This window comes from Argiope bruennichi, chromosome 4, assembly GCF_947563725.1.
Source record: "Argiope bruennichi chromosome 4, qqArgBrue1.1, whole genome shotgun sequence".
In the NCBI taxonomy this organism is placed as follows: domain Eukaryota; kingdom Metazoa; phylum Arthropoda; class Arachnida; order Araneae; family Araneidae; genus Argiope; species Argiope bruennichi.
This window is the reverse complement of record NC_079154.1, coordinates 133281237-133306379: the sequence shown is the minus strand read 5'-3', so window position 1 is coordinate 133306379 and position 25143 is coordinate 133281237. Positions and strand designations below refer to the sequence as shown.

Here is a 25143-nt window from a genome sequence, read left to right as displayed (position 1 = left end):
TCTTATAATGCTTGTATTAATTGAAGAATAACAGAGCACCATTTGCTGCATTTAAATGCGTAAATAAATGGATGGAAGTATGAGAAAATGAAACATTTTTAGACCAGCTTATTTATTAGAATTTCTCTTAAACGTGATTCCGAAAAATTGATTATAAAACAATGCGGCGTTTTCTTTCTTTGCAAACAAAGCTATTATTTTCATGTGGACACGCTTTTGTTGTCAGATTGTTTATGCAAATTCAAATTCTACACGTCGGTCCATTTCTATCAATTATCTGATACATAAAAAGAATAAACCCTTTATATAATGCATGGTAAGTGAGTGAAGCCACGCAAACAATTAAACTATATGGTCATGAAAATAAATACAAAGGGGAAAGAAATCATTTAGGAGAAAAGGAACAAACTAGATGCTATTTGCATACTTTCGGAAAATGGTATTAACTTTGCCGGATGATGAAGTGGAATATACATTTTAAAACAGCTCTTCTTTCTTTTGAGCATATGACATCACTTCGGTGTAAAGATCAATCACATCCATCTCTTTGATGCGTTATCACGTCCGCATGCGCAAGAAAGAACAAACCACCGATTTTTGGACGTATTAAATTCGAAATTTGAAACATATAAATTATTTTAATTATATCTAATGCTGCATATTAATTTTAAGTAACTGGTTCCTTGCCCTTTTGAGTTTTCGGGATCACAGATTCATTTATGAAAGACGGGTTTTCTTTGGAAGAATTTCATCCATAATTTGATAGATATCTACATTTATGGAATAAAGGTCTGTGTCAAAGAACTAGGGTGGAAAAAAATATCATTTCTCAGTTGACATATCACAAACTGAAAAATTTTATGTTCGTAAGTAACTTTTGTGTATGATCAATTTAAAATTTTGTAATTGTGTTGCTCTAAGTTTCATAAACAAAAATGTAAATTAAAAATAATGTGAATTTGCAAAGTTTTTATGCAGTATTTCACAATGTGCAAATTGAAATTTTTCTGGATTATAAACATTTTTGATGTTACAAAATTAATTAATGAGTTATCGCAAGCTAAGAACGTCTAGTCACAGATTAAAATAATGATATCGAAATCCACAAGATTCCCGAAGACAGATATGTGTCTATTTTGGAACTTAAATTCACACAATGATAGGTTTAAAATATGAAATTAATCTGTGTAGAATTTTTTGAATCATTAATCAGTTACGCTGCGATACAATTCAACAATTAACGAAATCATTTTTCTTAGGAATTTTAATATTGAGTAAAAAAAAGAAAAGAAAGAAAGAAACAAACACCGAGCAAGGTTTTCTTTATTGAAGATTTTCTTTTTAAAATTTCATTTTTTTAGTCTTTGCTGAACTTACCGCTGATACTCTTTTCAAACTTTAAATATAATATAAATGAGCAAAGGTGGGTTACACGCAGTGGTTTGCAATCTGTAAAGGGTATCTTACCTAGACGACTTTATTTTTGTTGGCTTGAAAGCTCATAATGTCGTTTATTTATTCATTTTTTTATTTACATATTTCTTTAGTACCAATTGAGTACCTGGTTCTTCTTTTTCCTTCAAAATAAGTAAAGGACAAAATCAAATTTAGAAAAAAACATGACAGAATTAATCAATCCATCCATCTGTCTAGCAGATGACCATTTTTTAAAGTAAGCAAATGAAAACTATTGCCCTTCTTTATTGAAAATGCATATTCGATTCTGAATTTTTATTTCCAAAAGTTTATTTATTGCCGTTAAAGGTTTTTTTAAAAGAAGGTGTGTAAATATCGCAAAATATTTGAAGAAATATAATAATATAAACTTTTGGGAATACATCATTTGGTACTGTCTCATTTTACAAAAGATGGTTTAAAAAATATCAACGCTCCTGAATAAAATGTTGTGATTTTGACGTTTCAATGTTCTATGCGAATATAAGAGCCATTCATCATAGGTTTCAGCTCATTTCGAAATAAATAGCAGATATCTTCGTTTTTCGAAAATCAGGTAAACTACCGCAACAACTAATTATACGAAAACTGATTTTTCTCCCCATTTATTTAAAAAATATTTATGCAGTTCACGTGTTCTGCTTCATCTCGCTTTAAAAATAAATTTGTTTTCATCCTTTTAAATCGACATCTTGCTTCTCTCATGCTCGCTTTGCGGAAAGTCATCGGATTCATTTCACAGGACTGTGTGTTTATTTGCCATCAGTTCTTACATCCACCATTCTGTGCTTACGCAATGATGTGTAGGAAGCTGGTTAAATAAGACTGGGTTTGGATTTTGTTACAGATCGATAACATACTTCTCTTGACATTTGAAAATACATGTCAGAAAGTAATTAGATTCCCAAATAATAATAAAATTCTATTACGTTTTTTAGTTTCTCGCATGCACAGTGGAAATGTTATAGTAGTGTGGAAATTCGACCTCGAAATACTGAAGAATATTCATGTTTAACATTTGAGTCAGACAAACAGTTTGTTGAAGTATTTCTGCCTGTCGGTCTGATGACGCTATAATTTAAAAACGCAATGAGTTGGAAATATAAAAAAATCGTAATTAAACTCGGCCTATTCAGAGCCCTCTCTAGGTCTATCTAATATGCGGATCGGTTAGAAAATTTATAATGGGCAATTAAAAGAATGCGTTAAAAGATTCTGAAAGAAAGTTTTAAACATTTTAGTTAGGGAGCGCATTATGTTCAAAATGAATGAAAAGGAATGCAATCGATACCTGCGGACTATTATGGCTTTTTCAAGCATCGTGGCATTTAAAGTTATGTTTATAGTTTAAAACATTATGGAAGTACAAAAGATGACAATTGTTGCACTGCATGCGAAGAAGAAAGCAATCTGATTAGCACAATCAAGTACACTGAACTTGAGTTCTAGGCATAAAAAAAAGAAAGAGATCGAGTGAGTAGCACTGTTCCAGTTACAGCGGCTATTCGTTTACTAGAACAAGCGCCAATGTGAAATTGTTCTACAAAAATGAGGGAAATACTGCTGTAATTTTTCGTGAAATTCAGTCTCGAAAGGAGGTGTACCGAGATCAATATCCCAACAAGTGTGAGAGACATGATATCACGATTGCGAAACAAATGTATCGTTAATCTATATCGCAATATTCATACAGTTTACTCTGAGGTTTTGAGACATCGTGTCAGCGTAGGATATTTTTAAAGTTTCGGAAAAATTACAATTAACAATGTTTCTCAACTAAAGGAAATTTTTCTACGGTCACAGGAGTTTAAAATTTCTCAATGATAGATCTTGCCATGCTTTTTCTCATTAATCAAGCATTTCTTATTTTGGCGAGCAAAAACATTTTTTTTATCACGTTGAAAAGAATGCCTTTTGGAATTATTAATTCTTTCATTTATAATTAATAACAATACATTTAATATCTATTTCTCAAATTTGTTTAATATTTGTTGTACATATATATAATCTTATAATCGATTCAATTGAAGCACAGATATAAATGACCCTACTTGCTTTGATTTTGATTCTAAAATATGCTGCTTCGGAATTCCACAGCAAGTCAATAAAGCATTCATTTGTATTTTGCGTTTTTCTATGCACACTTTACGCAATAATTGTTAATCTCATAATATCTTATTAATGGGCTTTATTATGTTAATTATATGTTGTGAAGATAAGGCCATTTTGCCTGTGAACGGTTTATCAAAATTCTTTCGACCTTGACACTTGCACCAACCAGGAAAATTTTTCTCACAATGCATGGCATACTTCATTCTTGAACAATAGTGAAAAAAATACAGCAATAAATAGCCCTTTGCTGCCCTACGAATTAATGGTTTTGCAATTAATCGACATAGTGAAAGGTCATTTTTCCATATTTATTTAGTTTTTGGAGAATTCCTATTTTTAGTACATATGCTCAGTATATTCTAATTTTTTTCAAAAAATTACATTATAAATGCCCTGTTGAGTATCATAAGAAAAAAAAATTCAAAAAAAGTAGTAAGATTTTACAACTATAAGGTCTTTTTCAGTTTTGGAATACTACTACTGCTTTGATTTTGTTGCATGCAGTGATCATTATGAAGGTTTTTTTTCCTTACACAGGAAAAATCATAAGCAGAAAGAGAAGTCTAGTCCACATAAAAAAAAAAGTTTTTTAAAAACGTAGTTTAAATCGATGTTTTCAATGTAATCGGATATTTTAATTTCGACAATGATACTTAAGGATATTTGATAATAAATATCCTTTAACCCTCCAAGCGGCAACCCCGGAAAAAGACGGAATCTTTTCTCCCTTCAAAACGGCGGACCCGTCTATAGACGGAAACAAAAACTCCCTTAAAACTGTCACTGCCCGTATTTTTACGGGTTCCAGTTTTTCCCTACCCCCAATCTCAAGCTGTGAGATAATGAGAAGGGAATGTGAGATAAGGAAAAGTGAATCGTTATCAGTGGACGATATGATTGATGTCTTCCTGCTCGCGCCCTTTTAAGCATTTTAAAATCTCGCTTACGTTCTGAGGCGTTACTTTTGAGATTTTGATAATAATTACGTATCTAAAATGAAATTTAAATAACGAGAATAAAATTGAAAGTATGAAAATATATACCTGGAATGAATACATACATAAACGTATTATTATTAATGATTTGAAACATAAGATTTTAAAGCTTTCTAGCATAAGAAAATAGTTAATGTAAAAAATAAATAAAAAATATATAATTAAAATTTGACAAGTTTCTTTTTTATAGCGTGCTTTCATTTAAGGATTTTAGAATTGACATTGCTTATGCAACTTATTTTTGGAAATAAGACACTAAACTTATTTACAGAATTTACTTAACGAACGAAACTTTTTAACTTTTAATGAATTATTTTTTTTAGTGTTCATTAATAAGTGTATTTCAAAACGGGGAGATATATAGAACCAATATATTGAAGTGCGATTTTTCGGAAAGATTAGTATTCGTTACATTAAATCCTTATTTTTATAACGTAATAAACTATATATGAAAATTGAATATTTGTTTCATTTTTAAACCTTATAGAATTTCACACTCTTTGACGAATTCGAACAAAAGTGTAAGCATTGTAGAGATATAAGTTTCATTGTTTTTATATTTTTCCTCTGGTTTTTAATAATATTTTCAAAGTTAATATAAGCGCAGTTTTTAAAGGTTCTATTTTTTGTATCGAAATATTAATCTTATTTCACTGCACAATCTTATATATACATCGCACGATTCTGTTTATATGAAAGTGGTTTATATTGACATTTTTACTCTTAATGCTGAGTAATTTAATCCACGAATTTTAATCCACTTGAAAGTGAGTGAATGTGTGAGTTAAATGTGAGAATAAATAATTTTAAAATTGTTGCCATTATTTTAACTCCTTGATCTAATTTTATCTCATATGTTAGCATTTAAAAAATTTTTAATGCGTACAACTGGCATTTAGACTATTTTCTTCTCCTGTTTGGTCAGTTCGAGTTCACTGGATGTGATTTTTAACAAACAAGACGGGATATGATCTTTGTTTTATTTTATTTTTGATCACGAGAGTAAAAAAAAATTCGGAAACTCCCACTTCCATGTAATTTGAAATTCTTTATTCTTAATAACCTTTAGCCTCACATTTTCATTTTTTAAAAACAGAACTAGTTTGAACAAGGGTGTCAGACATGAAGGTCGCTTGCGAATATTTCTATTAAAGTAGCGAATATCTCTAATTATAATGAATATGAATGTTCGTATTGGCGATCTCCAGATTAAACTGTTTGACTTAGAGCGAACGCACTTCGCCATTAAATAATTAGAAAACTGCTAACGTTCACCTCGAGAGGAAATTTTCAAAATTTTAATTAAAACTTCTGTTAATTAAAAATTATTTAAAATTTTACCATTTATCAGCGATAAAATACGAAATTATTCTAATATAATTTATACAATGTGTCATTTATACATTTGAATGTATCACCAAGAAAAATCATTCTTTGAGGTAAAATTAAGATCTTGAACTTTTAGTGTCTTATTTATTGCGATGCTAATTACGGAGCATTCTTTTCAGCCACATGGTTTATTTGTATTTCAGTAAAGAAATTTTTACCCCTTTGCTTTTAGCTTAGATCTTTTTAACCTTTTAACTAAATCATCATCAATGGGTAAAAAGCCGGAATGAAATATAAGGATAACAATGAAAACGTTTAGTTTCAATTCAAAAATAAAATAAATTTTTAAAATATGCTAAAATATTTTTAATTTAATTAAAAGTGGGGGAAAATTTGAATTCACAATTAATGTACAAATTATTTTTCTACTGTGATATTTTCGAATGAACTTTAAAATTTTAATAATTTTTATTAACCCTTTAAAGGGCCTTTTTTTCCTAGTCATGGTGGAGTAAAATGTTTTTAAAATTAAGATTGGCCTAGGAAAAGTAATTCATTCAACTTATTAGATCAGTTTAATCTGATTTATTAATTAATTTTTCCAATTAATAACTAAGAAATAAATCAAGGCACTTCATTTTATTTGAGATAAACAATTGAAACCTCTAACCTACAATTGAAACCTTACTGAAAAATTCGTAAGAATTTATGCCAACTTACATAACTTTATTCAAAAATTGTTGAATTTGGTGATGAGCATACTTCCATTGTCCCTTGAAAGGGTTAATTAAAATTTTAAAGAAATGATTCCCACATTCCCACTGTCCAATGTATGTAAATGCAGATTTTGGTAATTCTATTTCAAATTGTCTGGTCTGAAAAGTACCAATACAACCAGACAAGTAATGACACACACACTCGTCCATCTTTATTATTAACTTAGACGAATGTTTGTGCGTGGCGTCTATTAGATCTTCTATATATATCTTAGTGGAATATGCATCTTAGAAAATAAAAATGCGTAAAATGTTTTTTTTTGTTTTTTTTTTCTGAAAATTTTTAAAAATTATGAATTAAAAATAAAATGAGATTTTGAAGTGTATTCCATCATAGCTTTCAAAATTATTACAGAATAAGAAGGAATTTTTGGAAATTTTTATTGAATAAGAGATATGAGAAATCATCTGAGTCATTTCAAAAATTAAAAAGAAATATTCAGTATATACATAAAACTTTATTGCTGAATGATTCTATTCCCTGTATTTAGAAATTTAATAAGCCTGATTGGTTTCAACAAAAAAGGTTTTGCATTAATTGAAGTTTATTCACTCCCGTTTTAAATTAAGGAATTACTGTCAAGGAGCTGACAGAAAATTAAAAAAATCTGCAATACAGAATGGTACAATGAGTCTGCAATAGTATGAATTATATGACTATCAAAATTTGAAATTTCAAGATGTTTTGCTGAAGAAAACATTTAATTAAAAATTTTATATTGGCTAGTAACCTCGACGTAACACATGTGCTGATCACCAAAAGCAATAAATAACGTAAAAGTAATAAGTAAAAAAGATCAATGCAACTGTATTTGCAAAGCTTTTAAATTCAGATTTTTCTTTTTAATGATTCGTTTACCCCACGGTTTGTCGTTATCCGATTGCAAAATAGTAAGAGCTTTGATTCTAACCCGAAAAACTTAAAACTGAGATTTTTCAAAAATTGTAATTTATTTTAAAACAGTACTTAATATTCTGTAGGAACTTGATTTGCAGGTATTCAAAAAATTCCAGTTGCAAATGGTTAATTATGAGTCTAAATAATCTGTATCATTTGAGTCATTTTTCCAGGCCAAATTTGTATCATGAATATTACAAAGAAATATTTTGACAATTATTTTTATTTGTTACAGTCATAAGGCGCATCGATCAGTTATTTCAGCATTACTGAATAACTGGCCAATTAAATATTGTATAGTATATTTAATTGTAAAATTTTAATCATGCAGATAAATACTGAAAATCGATATATTTGAAAGTGAAATATTGCATAAAATTCCCTAATTATACATTTTTTTTTTTTTTTTGAATACTGAAGAAACAAAGTTATAACGTAGTGTTACTTATCACAATTAATGTTTTAAACACGCATTTTAAAATATTAAAATAAATTGGCAATGCGCTGAAAGGTTTTTTTTTTAAAAATTAAATCACTTGCAGGTAATGTCGAGAAATAATTTCACAGTACTACGGAATAAAATAATTTGCGAAACATATTGCAATGAAAAAAATATTAGACGAGGACTTTCATTTTATAAAAACCAGACTAGTATCAAAATAAACATGATAATAACTTATTCCTAATATAAATTTTATGTATTGTTTTATAAAATAATCGAAAAACCTCTAAAAAAACCAATCACATTTTCGCATTTTCAGTCGATGTTATTGTCAATCTCTTCCTAAGCACTGAAAGAAAAATGCTCTTAGAAATCGAAAGACTACGATAAGAAACACCTGCTACTCACAGCATGAAATTTGCTAATCACTTCCCACCTGCAGCGCTGAACTGACCGCAAAAGGGGAAAGCAATGCTTTTGACCAAACCGCGACATTTTTAAGGTTGAACCTGTTATTCCGGCGTGCCGCGTTCGGTAAGGATAGCAATCTGAAAGCCGCCGACAGGAGGGTTAATATCAGTATTAAAATGACATGGATATTATATAATTTCCCAAAAATGAGCCCAACATTGCATTTTTTAAATTTATTACTTCAAACATGTTTTTCGAGTTTAAAGTCAAGAATCCTTTTGCTTTCATATGCTTCTAGAACACACACTTTGGCCTACTTTTCAGTTAAAAAACGAATTGCTCCTTGCGAGTTCAAGTTCAGTTTTTCTGGAAAGCGAGGAGTGACTGCGACAGCCCTTAAAATAGAACCGGCATTCTTTTCTTTGGTGAGCGACATTTTAGTGACGGACAGGTGTCGCCTGTCGTTGCAGCTTCCTGAATTCTCGTTTGGATGCTCACTCAGTTCGACGCGTGATGTTTTCCATTTTCTGATTCGAACTTAAATATCTAATCTTTGCAAACTACTATTTGTTAATTTCTTAATTATCACAGTGACTCATTTAGTGATTAGCAAACACAGTAAATATTATGTTCGGAATGTTCTTTTTCGAAGTTTGTAGCTGAAATAACGACTCCAAATTTTTTTTAACAATGCCTAAGTAAAAAAAATGTCAGGTCAATAGCATAACTATTATATGGAGCTCTTGGCAATTGTTTAAAACTGAAGCTTTAATGAATTAAATGCAGCATTATCAGTAACTTCAAATATGCTTCCTTCTCTTGAAATGCCTAACCACATCATTGTTTTTATTTATTTATGCATTTACTGAAGTGGATAAATTGTGATTTTTTAGCAGTAAAGTCTGTCATCCCCCAATGCCAGAGCGTTAGACTTAATAAATACCAAAAATCTTCCGTGAACGAAAAAAAAAAAAAAATGTGGAGATAGCGCTTATGAAGAACAGATTCGAGATCAAAATTTTAAGAGACGACATTTCTTGGTGATGAAGTCGGCTTACTCCAAAAGTTTGTTCTTTGAGTTGAATATTTCAAATAGTGCACGATAATGCACCATTTTCTTGTTACTGTAGAGACAGTCAAGGTTGTTACCAAGTCCAAATTTATACAGTAAAGCTGGATTGACAATCTTCTGAACGAAACATATTAGTTTTAAATAAAATACAGCTCGAAAATAAAAGATGATTAAAAAAAGTAATGACTTAAACATTTGGGATCATTAAATTTTGGCCGAAAAATACATTTTCGAAGTTCAATTCAGATCTTGCTGGCATGGGTGACCCTGGCACAGCATTTAATAATTGCACAAGCATCGCAAAATGCAATCCTTTACTTAAAGCCGTTGATTAAAGGTTCAAAGACAGATATTGTGATGTTATTGATGGTGAGATTATCTATTAAACGTTTGATTCTATTTGTTTGTTTTTGCATATTTTGCTTCATTCCAAGTTTGTTTCGTTCCAAATATATATTAATTCTTATGAGTCAATTTAAAATAACGTTTCTGTACATTTTGTAGAGTATATTAGTTTCAAAAATATATCTATGAAAGCTAAATTGAAATAGTTTCTTTGGTCATAAATATCTTTCCTATATTGTTTTGTCTCTAATGTGGTCTAAAATTCTGTAGGGTATTTTAAATCATAAGAGACAGTTTTAAAGATGTAAATATGAAAACTTTTAAAGATGTAATTATAGAAAAGAAAAAAAAAATAACCAGTTTTCTCTATTTTAAAAAATACAACTTTTTTTATTAATTAACAGCAAGGCTGCTTCATCTACAAAAAATAATCGCTTGCCTTATTTTGAACACTTTTATTATAGTTCCTAATAGAATATCCACATATCTCTATTAAATGAATAATCAAAGCGTGTTTTAATGTTTTTGGATTAGTATATATTATAACACTTAAGTGAATATTTAAAAACACGAATTGAATACATAAATTAAAAAGAACGAAATTCCCTGCATTATAATTACCCAATCCACTAAATAATCCACTAAATACAATAATCTACTAAATTACTTGCATAATTTAGGAATATAGTAATTATAAAATTTTTATATGATTAAAATGAATAAAGTTATTTGAAATTTTATTTTAAAATACAATGATTGAAAAATCGGAACGTTCCTGTATCCATGTACGATTTTTGTTTTCAGAAGGCCTCCTATAACATCAGCGTTAGGGCCGCGGTGGCCTGGTGGTAAGGTTTCGGTTTCGGAATCGGAGGGTTTCAAGCCGATTCCACCGAAGAACCGTCGTGTAAGCGGGTCTGGTGCGCATTAATATCGTCAAGCGTCCTCTGGCTGGTGTAGAAGTTTTGAGGGGGGGGGGGGTGCCAGCTCGGGTGTCGTCCTCGTCATCTGACCATGGTGAGATTACGAATGTCTCAAATTACAAGGTCCGTTCCAATATAGCCCTAGTGTTGCTTTAAAAACGGGTCGTTAATGTAACCGAATGGAACCAAACCAAACTATGACATCAGCGTTTAATGTATTTCTGTTTCCAACCCTATTATGCACTTTTGCTGCAAATACTGTAATGTTTTTTTTATCTTCCTCTGTGTATGAACAAAAGCAGATTTAGATTTACTACAAAATTAAGGAAATTGACATTTTTTTAAGCATCTTGTCGCTACATAATTAGTTTTATTCTACCGCATTATTTTGAGTTAGAGAATAATAATTAGAGAATATTAATTGTTTGTGGGGAAGATCTTATATTCAAACGACTTTCTGTTTCTTCATATAAAGACAATATTTTAAACACAGACGAGCCCCCTTATGTTGTATTTAATTTCCCGAAAAAATTCCATGTAAAGAAATATATGTAAATTTTAGTAAGTACAAATTGAAAAATGTTCATAGTTTTCATTCATATTATATATATATAATATGCCAAGTTGCTTTTTGAATTCATTGTTTTATCCAGAGCTGGCTTGGAAGGGAAAATTCCCATCCAAGATTTTAATGAGCTCGTCTCACCTATTTCAACTTTTCGAACTCTTGGAATACTTTCTAAAGTTTTTGTAACATAATTATTATTTTTAAAAGTTCTTGCTTCCGCCTTTGTCGAAATAAATATTTTTATAATCTTCCTATAATTTTCATCCAGCTTTTTATCGTTCTTTTTTACATTTTAAGATTCCATTTTAGAATCCTCGATCCCTATAAGGAATTTAAAGTTTGGCTAGATTTGAAGTTAAAATTTCGCCTCAAATTATTGAAGGAATTCGCAAAAGACGAATAACGTGTAACAGTGGTAAAGTGTTCATTTTTTTTTTCATGCACATCTTTCATTTGTGACTATTTCTTACACGAAATATACAAGAGATATGGTAATCATCAAAGAATTCAAAATCGTAATTTTATTGAAACTTCAAGCTTTAGATCTCCACGAGTTTGATAAACTCATATTTGGAATTATGTCTGTCGTTGAACGTGATGACTAAAATGCTTTTGAGTTATACGGATGAAATTTGATAGCATGAACAGCAAAAATATAAATTTCTTTCAAAGTTCAAATAAATTCTATTTAAAGAAAACGATCCGTTGACTGTCCGAATATAAGTTAACACGACTGCTACAAAAAGAAGAGAGAAGGATAGATAAAAGTTGGTATGAAGATTTAACAAACATATAGCTGTGTTACAAATTTGGTACCGAATCCGCCGATGGGTTAATCATTTGTAGTCCTGCACTTTCACAAGCATCTAAATGTAATAACTTAAAAAATGTAATGGCTTAAATATATGAAATTTGGTATGTGATCTTACGACCTTAATTGTAGTCCCGTGTCAAATTCTGAAGAAAAGGTCCGAAATGTTCAGAAGAAAAATGTATTTCTGGTACTTGTGTGTTAACTGCGTTCCAGCGATTAATCGCCCAAGACTTCGCAATTAATGTCCGCAAAGACAGAGTTAATAATACAAAACAAATTTTTTAGACAGTTTAGGGGAGGTTATTACCATTGGTTTTAGCATAATGTGTTTTAGACTGGCACATTATCTGTAGATCAAAATCGTAACACACGTATTGCAATGTTCCGTAAAGATCAAGAGCTTAGAAATTTGATATGTTGTTCCTTCTCGGGTAATAGGTGCTCTAAAAAAATAATTTTCTGAATTTTTTATTATTTAAAGGCCATAAAGATGTTAATTTCTTTCAATACTTTCGAAGTATATGATCGCACAAACACAATTTTTAAATTTCAAAACTGAGCTTTTCAACAATATCGATTTTGTTAAAAACTCAAGCAGCAGCAAGTCGAATTTAGATTAAACATTATCACTCTATTCTGTTTCGGAGTAGAAGATTCAAGTTTTTTGTTTCATTATTATATTTCATTATCTTTCCGGTTAGGATATACTTCTATATAACTTTGTCATCTGGGTTAGACTTCCAGTTCTATATGCTTGAAATGTAGTTTGAAAATAATTGTCCTAATTTGCCGAAAAAAAATTGCCGCGATACCGAACCTTGATGTACCTTCATATTATTGTCCTAATAAACACGCATTCCTTGACATTCTAACAACAACAAAAATAATAAAAAAAAATCCAGAAAAGGAATAATAAACAACAAGTAATTATCGCATTCCATTTCCGGTTTTGCAGAAGTGTTGGGTTCCGCCAAGCGACTCCGTCTCCCGATATGCCTCGTTTATTAATGTTATCGCCAATCATTCCGCAAAGCGCAGGCACTGCACTCGTTAGTTGTAAACATTTCCCAAGTAAATCACTTTATTAACGCAATAACAGGACAAGCCAATTTAATTATTTGTGCATCAGAGGCCTGCTCGGAACTATTTCGTTGCCTGCGTTCTGGACCTTAGGGTGATGTCTCTCTTGAATCGTTTGGGAGGTATGTATGTATCGATTTCGGATGTTGGGAATTTTCGCACAATATAAATATTCATACATTCCGTCAAACAAAGGGTTGCCGCTTTTATTGGAGGGAGACGCTTTGTTATCCAAAATAATTGCCTTCAATATGTCGGAAGCAGGTGGTTTGAATGAGCAATACTTACCGCGCGGGATGTTTGTCATGCGATGGAATGGACCTTTGCTGATATCGGTAACTCTTAACCAATGGTTTTCATATTTCTGGAATTCATCGAATTGTAAAAGTGGCAGTCGAAATTTAACTTGCATTTTTTAGGTTAATCGTAATAATAAATGCATAGACATAATTAAAAACAATTTAGTTTCAGAGAGCTACAAAGCGCTGAAATTCATTGAAATCTGGCAGTTAATTACTTAATCGTTATATAATTCTCCCTTTTCTAATAATAAAAGTATATGTATGCGTATCTTGTTGGCATTCTATAGGGCAGAATGTTATACCTAGAGCTATACGACTGGATGCAAACATATTTTTCTGTAAGATACTAAAATTTTAGTTAGTTAATATTTTAGAAAAGAAATTGGCATTTTCTAATCGATAACTTCTGAAAATATTGCCTTACAAAAATATTTATCTTAGAATTCAAATAGCGTTTTTAAAAATGCCAATTTATTTCTTAATATTTGAAATTTTTTAAGAATATTTTTACAGCATCTTTTGCTGCATATTTTTACAGCATCTTTTGTTATTGCGATAAAACATAAAATTTCAAATTACAATTAGTGACTATTTTTTGCTATTGTTGAATGTTTCATAAGGGAAATATTTATTTTTTCACAAACCTAGGAATTGCTGTAGCTGCATGTGCATGCACTGAAAGATGCTTTCGGCAGACACTAAACTTAGTCTTGCAGTTTAACTTTTTCTGAATTTAGAGTAAAAGATAAAATGAAGCAAATGAAGTTTTATAGTGGGAATGCTATCTAAAGTATTGAAAAAATTGTATAAAAGTGAAGGCTTACTTGATTCTCGGATAACGATAACAATTCTGAATTCGTTTTTGTAAAATATTTTTTATATCGAAGTTTTTGAAATATTTTATTATTCATTAGCCAAGTCAATAGAATCTGAATTTTACTATAGAGTAGCGAGTACAGCTAACGAAGAATGTAGCCAATAGACGTAAATGCAACAAACGAATGTTTCTCACTCAGTTAAAATGTATCTTTCTCAAATTTGTACATCTCCAGTCTTTTTCCACAAGAGAATATAATTCAGCGAAATATTTTATCTGCAGGATAACTTAAATATTTCCAAATATTCTTCTGATCTCACTTTGATATTTAAAAAAATCAATAAAATCGCATTAAAAATTATTCCAAAATCTTTGGTAACTCTCTCCGTGTAAATCATTGCAACACAAGAAAATCACAGGGCAGTAAGCGATAGTAGCCATAAACAGAATCTTCGCCTGGTCTTTACAAATGGCACTCGTTTATTTCTGTAATGGCGCCCTAGGGTACTGAATCTCATCTTTGGCATTCAAGCGAGGACTGCGATTTTACGTATTTGTGGGACTGCAGAGCTGGAGATGCGTTACTTGATTGCAGAATTAATTCATGTTTATTTCTTGCCTAATTGCTTAAGAAATGTAAGGAGCTATTATGGGTTTTTCAAGTGTACATAGAACAGAATACCTCTGAAAGGTCAAAGGAAAGAAATAGTAATTATTTTCCTTGAAATATTTTAGAAACTCTATAAAATAAAGTCAGCTAAAACCAATTCGTGTGAATTTGCGGAATCTTGAGAAACGTAACTGCGCTTCTCATCTAAATTTTGCCTTTCATTGAAAAGCTGTCCTTTTTCCTTCTGTTAAATTAAATTTAAACTGGCACGAGGCTGTTAATGTTGCTTATGGCACTCGTCATAGACAATCCAAATTTTAGCTTCTGTTTTTTTAGTAGCGCCATCTAGGGCTAGGAGTACGTCTTAGTTACTCATGCGTCACAACTTTTTCACGGGACGGAATTCATTCATACATTTCATTCACTCCACCGCTTCAGATCATAATTTAAATGTGAATCAGAGAACGGTCACCTTTGATCGGGTACTCCCAGTGGTATTGTCCCGACTTGGATTACATTGTGGCTACGACATATTTATTCGTGCACCAGCCACCATATACACGGAGAATCTTCGGCCGATGGGGTTCGAACTCACAACCCAAAGAATGTGAATCCTACATCCTAACAACCAGTTTGTGCTGTAAAATGTATCTAAGCTCTATAATTGAGTATTGCGAGTCATACAGGATTGGATGTAATTTAAAATTGTTCTTATGCAGGAACTATTGCCCATCCCGGATCTGTTATAGTATGAATTTAACCATTAAGGAATTTGATTTTGCCGTCTGTAACAATATAAGGCACACTTCATTTTGGTGAAAGCAATAAGCCTCGAAGAGGAAATAAAAGATATCCTGGAAAACTGCATTTTCCTGCTGTTCCGATTTTGTTTAGTCGCGCTTGCTGTGAAAATGTGTAATTTATTTCTTCCGGATGGTTTGAAGGGAAGTGGAAGAAAATGCAGTCCTATAGATATCAGAAATAGGGTTTAAACAGTTTTTTTTAAGTGTGATCTTCCAATCTGAAAATAGAATTAATGATATTAACGAGATATAATTAACGATTGCAATGTTTCAGCCACCACTGAATGTAATTAACAGGTGAAACTTTGTTTCTAAAATAAATTTTCTGAATATTTCCTAATTAAGTGAATAAATAGGATGCCTACTGATTAGTTTAATATACATTCTGAAACAGAAATTTTCTTTTGTTTATGGTTTGGTACAGATCTTGCGCCGTTGAATGATTACATTTTCATCATTTTAACGTTAGTCATTTGAAAGCTTTTTAATTTAATTTGTCGAAAAAATTTTTCTATTGGATTTTAAACACATGCAAGGTGGCTTGATAATTTGCTAATAAGAGGAGAAATGTATAGTGGTCAACATTAATTGACAGTCAATGATTTTGTATGATTGTCGATTTCCTGTTTCTTCGCCAAAATGTCCTTTTCTAAAAACATTTGCGAAATTTATTCCAGCTGTAATCCCCAAATCGATTTATACAGTAAAAATAGGTGGAGTAGTTCTCGCGTGGATTATCTCGTACATTTATGACATATTTCGAGTTGAGTTTCACTAGCTTAGTATGGTTGACTCGTTACTATCGTTAACCCCACTCGTAAGAGTGAAATGTGATTGAATGGTACTAGTTTGGCGTCATAGCTACACATGGAATTTAATTTAAGTTTCTTAGTGTGTTCGTATATACGCGAAAAATAAGGTATAAAACGGCCCTTTGATAAATTTTGTCCAGCTGTACAAATCTAAGGATAAAATCAGATTATAAATTTCATTCATGTGTCCTTTTGGGTTTTTCAGTCATCGTGTTTGCATGTACAGACTTCCCGTTTAGGGATTTTGACTAAAATTTGATAGAAATCTGAAACTTTGGCTTAATATATTTAATTCATTCACTTAATTTTATTCACCTCTTTGCGTTTTAAAGTTATAGTGCTCACATACAGTTTGACAAAATTTCAACTTTTTTTAGATAAGACAGTATACGATACAGAATTTTGATGGGTTAACTTTGAGTTTAATAAAACTTATTATTGATTATTTTATATATTCAGCATAACGCGGGGGTATTTAAAGGAATAATATTTTTAGTAGTACAATTTTTTCCCAGGAGCTTCTTAGCGCAAAATATAATAGGTTATTGGATGGAAATGGATTCCCAAATGAGGAATAAATAAGACACTGTTAAATCTTGTTCTCAAAGAAAGATCAGTATCTCAAAAAGGAAGCAATATGTTCAATCCATCATGTTTTGCGCCACGCCCTGCTTCCACACAAAATATTCATTGTCTCATTTTGGCTTACGGCATGATTTTCTGTTCAAAATTTATTACAGGCCACTCATTGAAGGGAGAATTTAATGGAGCGAGGAAAATAATGGAAAAGATGAACTTTTTTGATGTTCCGAATTTTTGTTCTGGCATAATTTATTGATGACTATCAAATTATTCATTTCTTCAACAGCAGAAATTAGGAAACAAAGATTTAAGCATGCATATATATAACAGCGTTAGATTTTAATAAATTGTATTAAAATAATATGAATTTAACTAATTGTATAGGTGATCGCTTTTCTCCTGTCATATTAATAACATTAATTTAGTCATTTAAACTAATTTTTATTAACTGTATCTCATCATAGCATTAAAAAAACTATTTTAAATTGCTGAGAAAGCGGACATGGTAATGCCATCTCTAGAATCTTCATCGCCTTAAAAATTGTTGCTAATTGCATAGGGAGAGGTGGAAGGGGGAGGGGGGCTGCCCTGAAGGTCCGTCAATCCATGTTTCGACGTTCTCAGCAGGCAAAACTGTTAACCGTAAGAAAGTTGTCCCTTCGTCTCTTGAAATAGCGTAGCATATTTACCTCAGTGAGGTTCGATGGTGACAGCTAAAGACAAATTCTTACTTTTATAGATATATTAAAGTAAAATTTTATTTAAAAAAAACCCTTTTTAAAAATGTGGAAATCAGAAATTAGGAACTGTCATCAATGTATATCTAATATTATAGAAAGATAAGAAAGTTTATACTTTTTACTTTCTCGTGTATAAGAAAAGTATAATCATAAATTTATTAAAAAAATTATAATCATCATAAGATTCGAACTCGAGATTTTGAAGAATATTCAAATTTTCGACTCACTGAGTTAGAAATGCTAATAGGTGGAGGATGTCTCTATGATTGTCCATTTGAGACAAAATACCTTGAGCTAGGCGTATGAAATTTGGTATATGGTAAAGACGCCAAATTCGTAGATTTCTATTAAATTTTGAGCAAAATCCATTCAGAAGAATTTGTATGTCTAAATATTCGGATTTAAATCAATTCAATAACTACAAAACGGAGGGAGATGGATTAATAGAATTCTTTACACAGATTTAACATTATTTTAAAGACATTAACTTTATTATATATACAAAGACATTTTATTATTAATTTTTTCTAAAATCAAATTTCTAGAAGAATTCAAAGAAGTGTTTTGTTGGTCTGTAGTCTTATAAGCATGGAAATACGATAATTCAAAAACACAGTAGCTTACATTTATTAAATTTTGTTTGTAATTTTTTACTACAATTCTAATTCTTTAATTTTTGTTTCTATCTGTTGGGAAAACTCGTCTAAAAAAGCACTCGATTTTCAAATCTTATCAACTTCATGCCAGGGATTAATCGCCAAAACACTCGCCAAGGATCACACTATACATTCAATAAAAATGCAGAATTCCCGCTATAGCTTAATATTTATTAACTATTGTACGTCAGTGCCATGGAAGGCGCTCTCTGGGGGAAATAAATCTTTATTATAGAGCATGTGAGAGTTTTAGGAGCACCACGTCCCCTGGTTTCTTCAGCTATCAGTTTTCAATGTTGCCCCCGAGCATTACAAAATTGAAAATGACAAATCGCTACTAGAAAAAATAGTTTTTAAATATTTGTATGAAAGTCTATAATGTTCTTTGCAGAATGCAAGGATCACGCTTTATATGAGTGGGTGGAAGTCGAGGGGTCATCATTATCGGTCATTGCGGTTTATAGAGAAGCTCACTGAGATTTTTTTCATCTCCAAGTTATTGACAGCTTTCGTAAAATTTTAAAAATAAGCCGAATGAAAAATGTTCATAACCAAAGAAAAAAAAATATATCTTTTCAGAACGCCTGGAATATTGCCAGATCGCTGGCTGCTGAAAACTGAATCAATCATTGGGTGAAAACTTCTTATATGAAAGAAGATAATTATATCAGAGAGAAATTTTTAGACGCCTTACAATTTTTTTTATCCGCGAAGATCGTTAAAAGGTTGGGCAGTCAGGAATACAAAAGTGATTTTAAAGGAAGTAGCAAAAAAAGTTTCTTTTGCCATGTCAAGAAAAAATACAATTTTTCAAAAATATTTTTGTGAAAGTTTACATTGAATACAAATCGAAGACTTCATTAATGCTGCCGCTTATCTTTACAGCCGGTTATAGAAATTCAAATTATTAGTTTGAAAAAGTGCTGAGGCACGGGAAAGAGTTAAATGGTTTTCGTTGGTTAATTTAAGAGCAAAAATAAATGTATTTGTATTTGGTAATATAATATTTCTGACATTTGAATCGGGTCACAAAACTGAGACATTAATAGCTATCAAAAGAATAAGTTACTGAAAGTTTCAATTTTATTTTCTCATGGTACTAACAGAAAGTATTGCAATCGTCGAAAAAATTCGATTTCAAGATTCTGATGAATCTCTAGATTATATTCCCCCGAAAAAGTTGTTTGGAATTACGTCTGTTTACAATAAACTCCGAACTAAATGTATGAAGTTCAGTGTGCAGACTTAACGTTGAAATTGAAGATTATTGTCAGATTTTGGAGGAAATTTGTCTGTCTAAGCGTCCGTGTAAGTGCTGATACGGTAATTTCGAACCATGTAGAATTAGAAGAATATGATATCATCAGAATTATTCTTTGCTAATTTTTCCTGATTTTATGGGCAAGCATAAAATGACAAGAAAGAAACCAATCATTTTAAAATTAGAAATAGAAATCAATTAGAGAAAAAAGCAAATTAATTTAATGGGAAAATAATAATGCAAATAAGTAAATAAAATGAAAAAAAAAGATGAAGGCAAGAACAGTGACAAATTCGTTTCTTCAGCTTCTAGGTTAGAAGTTCATGAATCACGTTTTTAAAAAATCTAGCATGAGGGAAATATTAAGCAGAGAATTTCATTCCATTCGCATTTCTAGATTTCATACTCTGATTAGCGTAACAGATATTTCCATAAAAATTTATCAACAAGATTCTTTGATAAATTGTACACAGCACCGCTATGAAAGAATTTGAATCATACTATCCCGAGCAACATCATCAGATTTTGCTGCCTTTGAGAAGTATAAAATCCAATTTTTGTTTTACTACGCCGACTTGGCTCCAGACTGATTTTGCCGAAAACACCTTAAATAAACTTCTGCTTTTCTCTTGAAATGTTATTAATAAATTAATTACTGCTGTTCAGCTTAACCGCTAGTCACCTTCTCAATGCAAAACCACTTGCTAAGTAATTTCCATGCCATGCTAATACCTTTCTCTATTATGCCCGGAGGTGAAGAAATTCAAGTTCAAGAACTCAGTGACCCATTCCATTTTAGATGGCAAATTCTATTCTACATGAATTTTTCAATCTCCAAAAAACATTTCCAATTGAAGTTGTAAACATTACATGAGCTCTGCGAAAACTTGGTTTAAAAAGAAGTTCCCCTGTGTTCTTTTCGGTCTGACTTAATCTGAGTATTCCTTGGTCTCTTTGCTCTCTTTTTTATTGTTGCATAGCCTTTCCTTAATGTTGGTTTCAAGTCGAGGAGATATTCGCAGGTTCCCTTGTAGCTTGTTTCTTCAGTTCATTGGCTCCCTCATTGCCTCGGTGTTTGGTATGAGCTTTCACCTGCAAAGCCTTTCTCCTTTTGTCGTAATCTGTGGTTTTCTTTTTAATAGATATTGTAAAGTAGCGTTTTCTTTTCATTTAGGGAATCCTGAAAAATTTATATAGATTTAGACTTAATTTACGTAGGCATTCTTGACTTCAATCTTTACTCATTCATCAATGAATCAAGGTTGCATTTATTGTCAGAATCGTGGATTGTAAAATTTAAGATCAATCCATTAACGGGTTGGCTGTCTGTATAATATGCATTTGAATGAGTTAATACAAAAATGCAATAAAGTAAATAGTTCAAATATGGTATGTAATATCGGCACTAAAATTATAATTTTATTGTAATATTTGGATCCAGTTTTGTGAGAAATTAGATACTCGAAATTTCTGCAATTCTACGAAGTGCAAAATGTGCCATGTTATGACTCTTCCACCTTGTATTTGACAAGTAAGAGCGTTTGTAAGTAGCATCATATGTTAAAAATCCATAAAGGAAAACAGAAGTAAAAAAAAGATCAAAAGATTCTTCTTTCAGTGCATTTTTGGCGAAACTTTTCTTTCACTGGTTGTTTCCTTGTCATCATTCTCAGAGCTACTGCATGCATATTTCCCTTTTCTTTGCGTCTTTCGTTACAGGGGAAGGGGGGGGGGATTGCGGTGGAAAACGAGAAGGGGTAAAAGAAATATTTTCTCACTCCAACTATCTGAAGTGCAATTTTAAAAAAGAAGCCATGAGAAGAATATTTGAACATGAAAAACGGAAGATCTATTTGGAACCTCCCCTCTCAACTGCCACAAATATATTCCAACACGTGATTCAGCGAGCATGTTTCAGAGAAAATTATTGCTGAAAATATTTAAGTATAGCGTTTCTTCACGAATAGAACTGAAAGGATACTTTAGCAATACAGTCATTCGTCAACACAAAAATAGGACAACGAAGTAAAAAAAATTTTTATTTACAGTTTATTTGAAGTGCAACTCTTTTTATTTAAAATATTAGTACATCAAGAGAATTTTGTTAAATGTGATTCACAAGGCAGATGGTCCATGTAAATATTTAAAATTCGTCATTAATCGGAACATTTATTGACTCATGTTACATAAAATGTAATTATGCGCTTCATTTATACCATTTCGTTAGCAAATGGGAAATCCAGAAATGATACAGGGAATGAATACGCATACTAAATTTTAAATCTCGTACACTTACGATAGCAAAAATCCCATAGATCTTTTTGGTTATTCTATCCAGAAGTATTTGTACTTCCTGATAGGTAAACTTTCCAAGGCAGCCAAAACTGGAAATTCTCGGGGAATTTCGGAAGATCGGAAAAATCAGAGAAATTTATTATAAAACTGGAATTTTTTTTTTATAAATCGGAAATTCTTATCAAACATGATAATTAATTGATATTTTTTTCTTAAGAAGAATCGAACATCATTGGCAATGAATGAAAATCATTCATTGCCATTTTTATCATTAATGAATTTCTTATTTTGATGTAGTGATTTAGCATCTTCTAGTATTAGTTAATATATTTGCAAAAAAGTGAAGTGTTTTATATAATTGTAGCTTATCTGAAATTCAATAAATGAAAATGAATTTTTAGTTTCTTTTTGAGCGTTAAATTTGAGTAAAAATGAGTATTTGTTATATATTGATTTTAGTTAAAAGTAGAGCAATGTTTCAAATACAATTTAGAACATATTGTGCAATAATTAATAAAAGAAAATAGTTATGATGATATTGCATCCGAAAAAAGCCAAGAAAATTTCCTATAAAAACCCTTTGAAAATATGAATGAAATCCAAAGAGTATAAATGATGGCCACCCTTCTTTCTTCTCGCTTGTTTTATTTGTCTTAATCTTTAGTCTAAAGATCTAATTTAGTCTAAAATGATGCATCTCGTTCAGTTCCTCATTCATTATTTTCAGAAACAGACATAATTTCCGAAGTGTTTCATTTTTGGACTGAAAAATGTAGAATCATCTATACCATTGGGTTGACTTTTTTCTGGACTAAAATACTTTTTGTTTATATACTTCCTACAATCGTCAACAAAAAAAAATAACAAAAGGAACACCTCTTACTTTTTTGTTTAATATCGCATCTTTACAAAACTGGTGTTGGTATATGGTTTCTTGAAAATTCCTAGTTAGTTAAAATAATTAACAACTATCTCGAAGTTTTTCCATCATGAAAATAGTGATTTTTTAATACTTCGATTCAGCAGGCTTTTTTTATGCATATTTATCAAATTTCATTCCAAAATGTGCAGTAGTTCTAACTTATTTTTGTTAGCTGGAAACTCCTCCCATAATGAAGGAACTGATCAGGAATCTTATATTAAGTAAATTTCAGTTTTTTAATAGCAAAACACATTTTTTCCGTTATTTTTCGCAGAAATTTCAGAAGAATAAAGACACAATTCAGATTTATCCTTAATATGAATATGATTTTTAGAAAAATAAATATTTTTTGTCTTTATTTAAATATTGAAGCATTTCCATTACTTTTAAAATCAATTCATCGTTTAACCTTTTTTGTTGATCTCACAGTTGGAAATGAATGCGCATCTTTTATGGCGAATGGAATATGTTGTATAGCCTATTTTTTTAATCGTTAATTGGTTCGATGCGAATTTTATAATTTTAGTCTATGAAATGATCGTATGTTTAATAAAAGGAGGGAATTTTACTTTCAGACGGAAGCAATTGCTAATCGGATAGGATTTTAAGTTTCAGAGGAGTATTTTATAACAATAAAAATATTACATGCATGAGTTTCAGTACACTACTTTAATTATTTCTTGCTCTAGTCAAATGCTAATTATTTAATGATTTATCTGTTAATTCTATAATAAAAAATTTTTAAATTTGTAAAGTGTAAGCTAATTAGCAGGGTGAAATGTCATTTATCTGGTTATAGAACTGCTTGTTTATAATGATGAAACAATATCTGGAATAAACTTGTTTTATTTGTCCGTATACGAATGAAACGGGGCAACGAGTTGTAGTTTTCAAATAAATTTACTTCTATATTTCAGCAATATTCCAGACGAGTCCGAGTCCGATAAGAAAATCCTATTTGAATTGAATCCGTCTGTCTACGAGTACGCTAACTTAAAAAAGGTGTTGGAATTGTGAAATTTGTCATACGTTTTTTAATATCAAAATCGTTAATTTGAATAGGTTTTAAGGTTTTAACATCCTAAATCTGTACGAACATGTTAAATAAAAAAGCTAGATGGATGGAATTTTGTACAGGATTAGTCATCGGACTTGTATATCTGTGAACGTTTTAAAGTGCGAGTCATAATTAATCTAATCATTAATTAGAAGATGACTTGATTTCTTATAACACTAAAATATTTTTGTATTGAACTTTTGAATGGGTCGTTTGAAGCGATGACATTTCAAGGGTATACTTTATCGAATGCAATAAACGATGATCCTTAACAGAAGCATATTTTATAGAATACCAAAAAATTGTGCTGCTTAAAATAGCGAGTTCGTTGAATTTTCTTGATAGTCTATACGATACTTTTAAATCTCGATTTTAATATGTTATATTTATAGATTGACATACTATCTGCAAAATGCATGATGAGGCTTGCAAAAACCATTCATTGAAACATAAGGGGAAAAAAATTAATAATATAAAGAACTATGGCAGAGTGCTGACATTTTGTCATTTTGTCTGCTATACAACGTGCTGGACATTTTGTCTGCTATACAACGTCTGATGCAATCGAGACAAATACAAAAGAATTGAGCTAAACACATAATCATGCTGGAAGTTATCGAATTGGAGACCCGAATTATTGTTTCTTCATAAACACAATTGTAAAAAATATTTGGTAAGATTGAGAGAATCATTGTACTTATATTCTGAAAATATTTTCTATCTTATTAAAGAAGTTTATGAATGAGTGTTCAACATTAAGTCATTGAATAATAGATGTTAAATCATTTCTTTAGAGTTAATTAATTTACTGAATGTTAAGAAATAATATGGATTTCCTTGGATCTCTTTTCGATTTACTTGCAAACAATAACTGATGATAAAGATTAGAAATTAAACGTTTCTACAATCAATCTGTCCAGCAATCCTTTTAAAGAAAGAAAAATTCATATTAAAGTCGTTTGATCTGAAAATAAATTTAATATTTAACTAACTGCGATATTATAATGGCCATCAAAGTTGGATTTTGTGAAGAATAGATCTATAAATATATTTAATATAGATTTCT

At 30.7% G+C, this 25143-nt stretch overlaps 1 protein-coding gene across 3 annotated transcripts in view; it reads left to right on the top strand.

Moving 5' to 3' along the window:
* LOC129965770 (FMRFamide receptor-like) overlaps positions 1–25143 on the top strand; it is a 262298-nt gene that overhangs the window by 37359 nt on the left and 199796 nt on the right. Inside the window, exon 1 of one of the 3 annotated variants that reach the window (XM_056079943.1) lies at positions 13204–13342. The exons of the other annotated variants lie outside the window; for them this stretch is intronic. The gene's annotated coding sequence lies outside the window, so the exon portion shown is untranslated. Of the gene's footprint in view, positions 1–13203; positions 13343–25143 lie in introns of those variants that run through there. 3 annotated transcript variants of the gene reach the window in all.